The sequence below is a fragment of the Leuciscus leuciscus genome (genome assembly GCF_965113295.1).
Source record: "Leuciscus leuciscus genome assembly, chromosome: 6".
In the NCBI taxonomy this organism is placed as follows: domain Eukaryota; kingdom Metazoa; phylum Chordata; class Actinopteri; order Cypriniformes; family Leuciscidae; genus Leuciscus; species Leuciscus leuciscus.
Window position 1 is genome coordinate 625,734 of NC_138730.1, and position 12,620 is coordinate 638,353.

General features: G+C 38.9%; 2 long non-coding RNA genes across 2 annotated transcripts in view; both read right to left on the reverse strand.

Annotated features, from left to right (window-relative positions):
* The window catches only part of LOC309502113, a 48,143-nt gene that overhangs the window by 19,050 nt on the left and 16,473 nt on the right, over window positions 1-12,620 (reverse strand). The gene's annotated exons all lie outside the window — the stretch shown is intronic.
* Window positions 25-1,803, reverse strand: LOC309501883. The gene is made up of 2 exons (XR_014207031.1): window positions 1,493-1,803; window positions 25-1,160 (listed from the first exon to the last, which is right to left on the reverse strand). It is a non-coding gene; the product is annotated as an uncharacterized lncRNA (long non-coding RNA).

Sequence of the window (12,620 nt, forward strand, 5' to 3'; positions counted from 1 at the left end):
GAAGGGTGTTTGCAGTGAGAAGAATGACATTGACTTCATTTATTGAGTGCAGATGTTTAAACTGAACTGCAGGCGGTCTGTGAATGAGACGCAGGCTTTTGCATTGAAACACAGCAGGCAAACGCTGCACTACTGTCTCGAGAGTGTTCGTCCCGGCTGTGTGTCGAACTCTGATGTGTGTCAGTTCTACAACAGCAGTGAACAGACTTCATTAACCCTCCAACATCAGTTCTACAACAGCAGTGAACAGACTTCATTAACCCTCCGACATCAGGCCTCAAGAACATGTACAATACACAGTCAGCCAGTGGGTTCAGATACAGGAGATAACGAGAAAAAAACAAACATATTTCAAACAATTTATGGTTGTAACTGCGAAAATGATTAGTAATAAAAGTCAGGATTACGTGGGGGAGAATGAGAAAAGTGTAAGTCAGAAGCACCAGGAACAAACTGCCCAAAATTTTCTTGCGCTTTAGAGAAGTAAGTGATATTGCGCGTGAAAGACCACGACAAGTGCCAACAAAACACAGAATGACTATCGGGTAGGGGATTAAACAGGCAATCAATCGGGACAGAAAGCTAAACAGCCCATGAGAGTATCCGTCTCTAAAGATCAGAGGAACAAACCAGATGATCACAGAAACGACACAGCAGACTTTCAGTGAATGATGAGATCTGTACCAGATAGGATGAGAAACCAGAAGATATCGTTCAAAAGCAACACATGCCATAAAATACAGACCCACAATCAAACTATAATCATATGCAATATAGGCATCCTCTGACCCTGTGATTGTGTACGTTAATCTACAAATGATCTGAATGAGATCTGAAAGAATCAAATGAATAACAAACACTGGAGTGGAGCGATTAGATTTGATAAGAGCACACAACGCAAACAGAGTTAAGATCATGATTAGAATCTCAATGGCTGAAATTATCATGATAATTAATGAGTCTGCAGAATAAAGTTTATTGAAAAGTTCCCTCATCTGATTGTCATAATGTACTCCACTTGATCTGTTGCTGCTGGCGTTGATGTAATAATCTTCACTTGATCTGTTGCTGCTGGTGTTGATATAATAATTTACTCCACTTGATCTGTTGCTGCTGGCGTTTTGTTCTGCCATTGTTTCATGAAATCTTGACAGGCAACACTAAATAACAAACCAGTCATTAGTTTAAAAAACATGCATTCATTTACTATTTACTACTTTATTAAAAACATTAGGGACAAATATATGACATAAGTTGTTTTCTGTGTGATTGTTGAAATAAAGTTTCCTCAGTTTGCTCTACATGTTCTTTAGAGGAGATGTGTGTAATGTTAGAAAGCTTGAAATACGTGAAATGTAAGATTAAAGTTTGGAAATCCTCCATTTGAACAATATCACAGAAGCAAGAATGCTGTTGTTCTGAATATTCAGTCCAGCACAGCTGCAAGTGTACAATGGTTTATTAAACTAGGAGTAAATCTTGAAGAACTTACGTTATGTCAGGTGGATGTGAGAGAGAGGACCCAAAAGCAATATACAGTCTTTGATGAAATCAGGAAGCTGTCCACAGGTAAACCAGTAAAGAACAGAAATCTTCAGATAATATGAAATGTTGAACAGAAACTGCCAGCAACTGTATTAATGAAACGTAAATCCTCCTCTTGGACAGCGTAACGCAGGAAGCGGCCGGACGTCCCGGGAAGAGAACTGCTGGCTTCGGTTCTCACGGCGACTGGATACTGGTGCTGGTCTGGATCTCTGTAACAGGTTTAGCTGGATAGAGTTCAGAGTGCGAGCATCAGCATTCACTGAGAAATACCTGCAACTGATTAACATCCAGCAAGACAAGACAAGACAGGACAGGAGGATGGGGGGGGGGGGGGGGGGGGGGGGGGGTTGGGGGGGGGGCAAGTTCAACCACATGCGGTTTCATGTCATCTATACATTACACACCCCATCGCCACATCATAGAAAAATTCAGTTAAGATGGTTGTAATCATCTTAACAATACACAACAAATCAATATAGCCTACAGAAAAACAGATTTCTAAAATAAGCTATAGGCCACAAATCTGTGAGTAGGCTACAGTTTGCAAGACTGAACAGGTGATGTTGTGTAATATTCAGTTACTGTAAGAAACTGTTCCAGCGGGAGGAGTTTACTGGTACTGAATATTACTCATCACCTGTGTATAGCCTACTCATCTATAGGAACAGATGTGCACAGGAACTGAATATTACTCATCACCTGTGTATAGCCTACTCTTCTAGGAACAGATTTGCACAGGAACTGAATATTACAAACAGCGATTGCGAAATACAAAACAACTATTGCGAAAGCGTGCACGGATTATGAATTTGTTCACTGTTACCGTTGTACGTAGTTTTTCTTTCTTTTTTTCTGTATAGTTCTATTTTGTTAATAGATTTTGCATTCTATTTTGGCTTTCTCGTGTGTCCCTATTGTTGCTGTGTCCCTTTTGAGCCACGGGGCGAAACGGGTACGGACTGAAAAACCAAAGCAACTGTACGTTTTACAGATCTGAGCTCAGCTGAGACTTCTTCTCTGGTACTTTTGGCGTAGGATATTTATTTCCGTTAAGGTCAGGCTGCGATGTCAAATGTATTCACAGGAATGAGTGATGCGCTTTCCGCTTTTAAAGTTTTATAAAATAAGTAGCCTAAGATAAGGCTTGAATGGTTTAAAAGCATTAGCAAGAATAAAAGCGCATCATATAATGTAACGCCATGCAGCCGAAGGATGACAGACAAAACCGGATGCTGCGTTAATTGCGTTAAATATTTACTTACCACTGAGTCTTTTCCCATTCCTACCAGTAACGCTTATTCAACTTCCCGCGTCTACTACCTGCACAGATATCGACGGCTCAGCTGGGTTGTAGGTTGCCAGGTTGAGCTCACAAATGGGTTGACATTTGTATGATGTGTTGATTGCGCGAGTAGGGTGGGCATCATACAAGATCTGGCAACTGGACAACCTTGGAATAATATATTGATGTGATTATTCATATAACGATGTTTGGGCCATACAAATAATGGGAGTTTCACGGGAGAAATAACAAAACGGGAGGGGGGCGGGAGATGGGTGCGAAATACGGGAGACTCCCGGGGAAACCGGGAGTGTTGACAGGTATGCAAATGTGCGATCTATAAAGCAAAAACCTTGCAATTAAAGTTGAAATGTTGTAATGTTCAAGTTTTTGATAAAAAGAAAGATGCACAAAGAAAATGACTCCAACATGGCCATATCGATTGATTCTAAGATATTTAGTTTGTTACAAACAATGTGCAATCTGTAAAACAAAAACCTCAAAATTAAAGTTGAAATGGTATACTGTTGAAAAGTTTTTGACCTTGAGAAAAAGCTTTAAGTATATACCAACAATTTTTATGTTTATTATTTAATTTTATGTTGGTAAATTTTTGTGAAGTACACCTGTTTTGACCTGACATCCATTGAAATGGACAAAACATTTTTTTTTACAAGGCCAAACAAAATTACAAGGCCAAACATTTTTTTGATTTGGTCTCATTTATAGAAGCCTAATGAGCTGGGAAAATGTACTTTATATTTTTCAGAAACTTTAAACATAATTCAGGTCTGAAGGTGTGACAGTGCAGTAAACTACACGGCTATACGTTTTACTTTCACTTTCACTTTAACGGAAAGGGCGGAGTGACTAATTAAGGCTAATTAACGGCGGAAAGGGAACCAGGTGGAAAGAGGACACGTCACCTGGGTGTGTTGGTTTGACCTGTGAGAGTGAGTGAAGTGGACAATGTCCTGTGTTGTGTGTGAACTGAGGCTTCCTGTGCATACTGTCTCTTGTGACGTGGAGTCTGGGGATTCCCACGTGACGCACCTCAAAGACCGGCTGTTGTAAGTGAGCGGTTCACTCAACAAACAAGGGGTTAACTTCCCTCCGGGAGCCTGACGAGGTCCTACCACACTCTCCTGTTGCGATTCCGTCTGCCAAAACTGGTCAGTGTGTTTGACACACAGTCACACACTACACTCATTCACACGCTTTCAGACACACACACACACACACGCATTCCATTCACATCCGCATATTTGTTTACTGCATATCCATGCTTTTTGATTGTTTAAGTTGAATGTATTATGGTTGATATATTTGCATTTTGTTTTTCACCCGCGATATGTGTATTCAATATGTTTTTTGCTCTTTCTCTTTTTTTTCTTTATATGAAAAGTTTGGCGTGAATATGGACACTCGAATCTGCCAGTGTGGACGCCCAGTTGGTGTGTGACCAGTATTACCCAGTTTTTGTTTTGAGTATTGTTTTGTGATTGTGTGAATACTGATATTGAACTCCTACGTTGAGAACAATACATATATTTATTTGCTTACTGATTTTGAAAACAAAAACAATAACTTTTTGAATGATGTGATGAGCATTAAGTAATAAATTACAGTTAAACTGAATCCTATTTCGAAATATCTGTTTTTTGTGTGTAATCAGTGGTTTTCTTTGCTATCTGGGTTGTTTGATTTTTGTCTGATTTTATAAAACTGTCTGGTGGCCGAATTTTTTTTTTGTAAAATAAATAATTGAAGTTTAGGGCACCACCCACCACTGTTACAGAACTGGCATGAAGTTGGTTTGACGTTGGACGTTCGATATTCGCATATTTAGGGACCGTCTCAAAATTACATGCGACATTGGTATAAACGTTTCTAACTTCAATAGCATTTGAAGACAATGACTTACAGTCATAAAACCAACTGTACATTGTTCACCCAGGTGTCAGGTATGATGCACACCTTTTAGATTTTTGATATTTATGACAATAAACTGCTAAATCATATACAAATATTATGTATTTCACTACTGTATGGGGTCATACACAAAATATGACAATATTTAAAGCTCAATAGCATTTGAAGACAATGACTTACAGTCATAAAACCAACTGTACATTGTTCACCCAGGTCTCAGGTATGATGCACACCTTTTAGATTTTTGATATTTATGACAATAAACTGTTAAATCAAATGCAAATATTGTTATGTATTTCACTACTGTATGGGGTCATACACAAAATATGACAATATTTAACCCTCTGGAGTCTGAGCGTTTTTTTGGGCCCTGGGGGTGTTCTGACATGCTCTGACATTTGTGCTTTTTTCAGTTGCTTATAAACATATTAATGGCAAAGGTGTAAATTCACTCTATATAGCACAAACAGGACTACAATAATATGTGAGCCACATGTATGTACATGTTTTCATTTTTGAGAGAATAATGTTTATGCGTGGTTATCGAAAAAACTAAAAATTAAAGTTTTTGAAATAAGGCCACAAAACACATACAAAATATGTGGCAATAAGACTTTTGACTAATGGATGTCGTCGCCTATAGTTTTTTCTTCAAAATTATGTGAAAATAGTCTTGCTTTATCGTTCACATAAAACCATACATTGATTTAAATTGATGTAAAACAGGTTTTGCTTGGAAAGCCAATATGCGAGGGGGCGTGAACGAGGAGTGGTTTACACCTTAGAATACACCCACTCTGCATAATGATGAGCCATTCACTCAGGTGTGACACTGACTGAGCCACAATGCAAAGACAAAATATATATTTAGAAGAAGACTTATATTGACCATTTAAGATTTTGCTTACATCTATCTTGTAAATATGTTTTGCTATTTTATTAAAACGGTTACAATTACAACAATAATTACAATTTCAACAATATTTCAAGTGTACTCTTTCTTTGTAAAAAAAAATGATTATAGGCCTACATTTTATCTATGTATTCATTAGTTTGAATATAACCAACATTGGAACAGCTAACATCTTAGTTGATGACTTTATTTTTGACAAAAATAGTATTTTATATATAGAAATTGCTAAACAAAAGCTTATTTGATGTGGCAGTATATTCTACAGTAAAAACTGTACCCAAATCTAGTCAACAAAATGTTGTCTTTCATATTTCGTCTGACTGTAACGTTGTTTTCATGAAATATTAGGGCATATTGTTAATTTGCAGTTTAATACGTTGTTTATACAAATAGCCTACATTTTATTTCAACATTCAGTCGATGTTTACTTATCTCAGTATAGCAATGCAGTTTGCTAAAACATCATCATTCATTCACACACGCGATTTAAATTTAAACTGTCTTTGCCAGCTGTGGTAAACAGCGCGCATCTCTGCCGTTTATTCATTCATAAACAGAAACCCACGTGAAGAAATTCACGTGAGAAGGAAAAAAACGTACTATTCCTCAGCTCGCTCCTCGATATACCCGCACTTCTGAGGGACATTTTCCATTAGTATTATTCCTCACAGCGCTGCAAGACGGTGTAAACAATGATCTAAATAAACTTGTGTGTTTTCTCGAGCTGATGGGGGCGTTCACAGGATCGTCTCAGTCATTTGCGTTTGAATAGCGCGCGCTCTCCGTGGGCGTGGCCGATTATAACGTAATGAGATGAGATGAGCTCGACTGGAATCGCTCTCTTTTAATACAGATTTCACAAGATGAGAATATTTGTTTTTTATATAAATTACTTCATTTAAAAGAAGAGAATTCAAGCTTCATGCCTGTGTGTCTGTATGTGTAACGGTCACCAGCTGGAGTGCCCTTGAGAGCCACCAGAGGGCACTCCACATCAGACACTCACATTCACTCTCAGACTACATTTCCCATACTCACTGCCCGGACTCATCATCTCTGATCACTCATCACAGTCACCTGTACCTCATTATCACTGATTGCATTCACCTGTGTCCCATCACCCTGTTAGTGTCAGTCTATTTATACCATGTTCATTCATTCACTCACCGCAAAGTCTTGTTTAAGTGTTACACTGCAATTCTGAGCGTTTTCCCTGGTTTCTAGTCTTTTGGTTTATTTGGATTTCTTGCCCTGTTCCCTGCATTACTCTTTTGCCTCTGGTCCCTGCATTACTCTTTTGCCTCTGGTCCCTGCATTACTCTTTTGCCTCTGGTCCCTGCCTGTTTTGTTTGTGTTTCCTTGTTGGTTTGTTTGGACTGCCTACCTGTGTTTTGACCCTTTGCCTGTTTACTGGATTACGCCTCTGGATTACCCACAATAAAGCTGCATTTGGATCTTAACCCTCGTGTCTCAGAGCGGTTCGTAACAGTATGTCTGTTTGACTGAGTATTCGCTGAGTTATTGTTAATTTTCGGACGCGTTTCAGAATGGACTACACTGGCAGAGAGAAGGCAGAACTCGCTTCGTGTTTATTTTTCTTTATTTGGCAAAAAGCACAACACTTTGTTTTTATTGTGAGTATACACAAAAATAATACACATTTAACAGAATCGATTGATGTATGAAACTCCTATGGAAAATCAAAGTCAACAGAGTATTTATGAGTTTCTTTTACACTAATAAAAAAAAAGCGAGCTGGTATCGCCGGCGATACCGTAGACCTCAGGGGGTTAAAGCTCAATAGCATTTGAAGACAATGACTTACAGTCATAAAACCAACTGTACATTGTTCACCCAGGTGTCAGGTGGCACAACAAATGGCATATGACCTGGTGGAGGGACTTCTAAGTTCTAGGAACTGTCTTGATTGACTCTGAGCCCCTCCTCTAACGGGGGAGGGGCTCCTCTCCGTTGTATAGCAACGGGGGAAGGGTCAAGAATCAATTAAGATTTGCATGCTGTTAGCATACTGCAGTCACAGTTAACATGGCCAGATATAAAAAAGGGAGACACAAAAAAGAAAATGATCTTTGGGCAAAGGCTGGTGGCAGAAAAAAAATAATTCAGACATTTTTCAGACATGGCGTGGGAAAAGGACAGGTAAAGTGGTCCACCCTTGCTGTAGCCGTTTTCGACTCCCACTCACCGGACAGAAAACCGTAACCGAAACCGAAAACCGGACCGAGGACAGGAAAGGTGTTCGAGAACAGGTGCTTCAAACAGGCAGTTCTGGTAAATATCATATTTATTTGAGTATTTAGTGTTTCTCAGTTTTAGGGGGTAGCTAAATACAAATATATTGCCAAGTAGTTAGCTTAACTATTTTTTTTCCAAGTAGCCTGGCAGTATCTGAGCCATGTACCATAATAGCATATTACCATCATAGTTATTACCTTGTTATTACATTGTAATTAATGTCTTATTACACAAACACTTACTGCCACTACCAAATGACAAGCATCAATCCTGTGTAAATGCTATATATATTATATTATATTATATTGATTTTGATGGTGTGTTTAATAAGTATATAATAAGTACATATATATATATATATATATATATATATATATATATATATATATATATATATATAGTGGAAGTAAGTGTGTTTAAGTACAGTATGTGTGTGTTTAGTAAGACATTAGTTACACACTAATATTTATGATGGTAATATGCTATAAAAGTCTGCTATAATAAGCTATGTAATATGGTACAAAAGACTTCAGATGCAAAAGTGTCCAAGTGCCATCTGAAATTTTCTTCTAAAATTAGCATTTTTTATCAAGCTTTTATATTTATGTTCAGTAATTCCACTTAAATGGCAATTAATAAGTCATTTTCATTGTAATTAAAGTTAAATAACTGAACATATATTGTATCTTTAGTTTTAATGTATATGCGACTAGGACTTTTGTCCCGATAAACTCCTAGTCAGGTTGTTGGTACATTTGATGTTAGGGTTAGAATATGGTCATGCAGAATAAGGCAAGTAATAATAAAAAGACAACATTCTAAATATGCATGCTAATAAGCAACTAGTTAATAAACTACTTTATAGCATATTGCCATCTTATTCATTAGCTTGTAACTAATGTATTATTACACAAGCATTGAATGCTTATTAATAGTAAGGTAGTTGTTAAGTTTAGGATTAAGGGAGGTTAGGGTTAGAATATGGTCATGCAGAATAAGGTATCAATATGTGCTTTATAATAGTAATATTAATATGCAAGCTATTAAGCAATTAGAGAAAATGCAGTTAGGGATTGACCCAAATATTTCTTTTATTTTTTTATTTAAAGATAGGGAAAATGTTGAGAAAAATTATGAAGTTGATGAGGCAAGTGAAGGGACAAAGGAAAGGAGGGACGAGGATAATACTTGTGACAGGAAAGATGAGGCTGGAGACAGGAACAAAACTGCAGATGAAGATGAGGATAATGATGATACAAGTCCAGGGAACAGTCAGATAATCGGTACAGAGAAAAGAAGGGAATGATTGTGACAGGAAAGATGAGGCTGGAGACAGGAACAAAACTGCAGATGAAGATGAGGATGATGATGATACAAGTCCAGGGAACAGTCAGATGATCGGTACAGAGAAAAGAAGGGACGATGATTATACTTGTGACAGGAAAGATGAGGCTGGAGACAGGAACAAAACTGCAGATGAAGATGAGGATGATGATGAGACAGACATGGGAAAATGGAGGAAAACAAGACCAGGTCCAAAGAGTTTTGTAGTGGCCATAAAAACAAAAACCTGGAAAAAAATAAAGCCACATGCAGGCCTAACTCAGTTACAACAGCCCTGGACAGATGTCTTGTATGAAGCATTCACAAAAGTAAATCCCTGCTGTGTACTGGCATTTAAGTATCAGCATGTAAAATGGTGGTGGTGGTAAGAAGGGGTGGTGGTGGCGCAGTGGATAAGACACATGCCTTTGGTGTGAGAGACCCGGGTTCGAATCCACTGTGAGACACCAATGTGTCCCTGAGCAAGACACTTAACCCCTAGTTGCTCCAGAGGCGTGCGACCTCTGACATATATAGCAATTGTAAGTCGCTTCGGATATAAGCGTCAGCTAAATGAATAAATGTAAATGTAAATGTAAAATGCAGGAAGAGTCGTAAAAAAAGAGCACCTTATTTGAAGGCACTTGCCATCTGTATTTTTGAAGATTGCTCAGCAAAATACAAATTTACCATTCAAACAAAGCCCAAACCATGCCAGAAGCATATTGATATCCATGTTTTACGAATTGGCGAAGTGACCCACAAAGAAAAAGATTTAAAATTCAGAAATGCCAAATTCACCAAAAGAGGAAAAATTGCTGCAGAATTAGAAAAAGGAGTAAGCCAGTGTAACAAATGTGGACAGGGTATGGACTGAAGACAGACAACTCCAGCTGATGGGGTTTCCAAGATTTATTTCTGCAGAAGACAATGATCACATTAATTGGCTTCTGTTTATTATTATTTGCACCTCTGCTCCTCAGCAACACAAGACACTGTTGTCTGGAGCCCTAATTTTCTACCATACATACACAGAAATCACATCAGAGTATAGTATAGTATTCAACTCTTAATATGCACATTAATAGCCAAAAGAGCAGTTAGAATAGACTGTGAAAACCCTTCTTGAATTATAACAATATATGTGAAAAACATGAGGAACAATATATATATATATACTCTTTAACAGTTTTAGTAAACAAAATTAAACAGTACGTGAATTGGGTGACTGCAAAGATAACAGAAGAGAATAACGTCTAACAAAGATACACATACCTGCAGAAGACAATGATCACATTAATTGGCTTCTGTTTATCTCTATCTGCACCTCTGCTCCTAAACGTTGAATAACAAAATGTACACACTCAACATGGACTGAGCCTCCGTTGTTTACATGGCACAGAAACAGCGCGAAAATGCCGCGAAAAGAAAAAGTTAAATAAAGCATCGTTAAAACTTATAGGCTATTTGACTGTAAAGCCTGCACAAAACAGCCAGTTAATATCGTATTAACTTTGAGACAATAGATATTGAAGGATTACAACGCAATTTCCAAAGAAAACAATAAAATAGTGCAGCAGATTTTCATGCAACCTACCTCAGCAACACAAGATACTGTTGTGAGGAGACGGAAACTACGGCAACTTAGGAGGTACAATAGAGGTGCAGTGCAGCAAGGACATCTCCACAAAAACCAGTAGCAATATGATAAATGAATTAAACTCAAGATAAAATTCACAAATACCCAATAAATCATTGAATGATAATTAAAATGATTAAAATTAAATTAAACAAATTGGAAATTAGAATTTATAAACTGCATTTTTAACTCCGTTACACCCACCCCCACTGGATTTTATCAAAACGAGCACTAGCTACATAACATGTCTTAATCAAAACACAACAAAACAAATTGACAATTCACAAAGGTCAGTATCAAGAAAACCAACATTAAATGTATCCCGTTAGGATGAAGTGGTATGAGAGCAGCGCTTATCCCCCAATCCAACAACTGGTAACAGGGTGCCTTTTTACACCCCACACGACCCCAAAATATAGTGTTGTGTAGCCCATCACAAAAGAACATAACACAAAAACAAACTTTCGGAACTGTTACAGCCCAGACTGTCTGCATATGGTTCTAGTCAGGGAAAAGCCTTGAACACAGATTTGCAAACCATTCCAACATTGAACTTGCCCTAAACAACATCCTGCCTAGACATGGTTTGTATGAGCCTGTTTACAGGCTTGACCAGGCGACCAACTCTCGACCTGACCTGTGGTTGTGCATCAGTGTTCTCAGAGCGCATAGGTCTTGTCGTGCTAACGGTGTCCAGAATGTCTGATGTCTTGTCTGTCTGCGTCATAGTGTCAAGAGTAGTATCTGACTGGCCCACATGGGCTTGACCATCCACAGCAGTCACAAGGCTAAAGTCACCGGATACAGACTGATTTGTTGAAATGTCCCCAGGTGTAATAAAGGCGGCCTGGGAGTCTGAAGTCACACTTGTCGTATCAGCAGCCTCCGCTTCTGACAGGCTAGGTACAGACAACTGAGTAATCCATTCAAAAGTCCTTCCCACAGAGTCAACAGATTCCGGGTCATTTGAAGGATTCTGCCCTTCTTCCACAGTTACAGGTGAGTGTCTGCCACATTCAATATCAAGGCCTTCACTAGCCGCACAGAGAGATTCACCCACTCTTGCAACCAGGGCTTCTCCTGCCACCCCCATATCATCACTTCCCGGAGCTGATGAGGTCATGGCAGGAATGGATGAGGTAAGATCAGATGTGTCACAAGCATCCCTCACAGGGAAAAAATTGGCCAGCATATGCAGATTTCTGTGGACCACCTTCTCCTTCCCCGTGAGTGTATCATAGATCTTGTAGGTGTGCGTCTCTTCATTCATGTCGACCACAGTGTAGACGGTTGAGTCCCATCTGTCAGCAAGTTTCCTTTTTCCTCTGTCTGTCCTGTTGGCCACAAGCACTCTGTCACCAAGGTCAATTTTAGATCCCTTCACTTTCCTATTGTAAAGTTGGGCATGCCTATCCTGCTCCTTTGCAGCGTGGTCCTGGGCTATCACCATTGCTTCTCTCAGATCATTAGTAAGACATGCCACATACTTATCATAACTCGTCACGTCTGAGTCATGGAAGACAGTATGAAAGAGAACATCAACAGGTAGGCGGGGGACCCGGCCGAACATGAGATAAAAGGGGGGATAGCCTGTCGTCTCATGAGCTGCACAGTTGTACATGAAAGTCAGAGTCTGTAAGCGTCGTGGCCAGTCAGCTTTCTCTCCAGGAGACAGTGCACGGATCATACCACCCAAGGTACGGTTGAAACGTTCCACACTCCCGTTT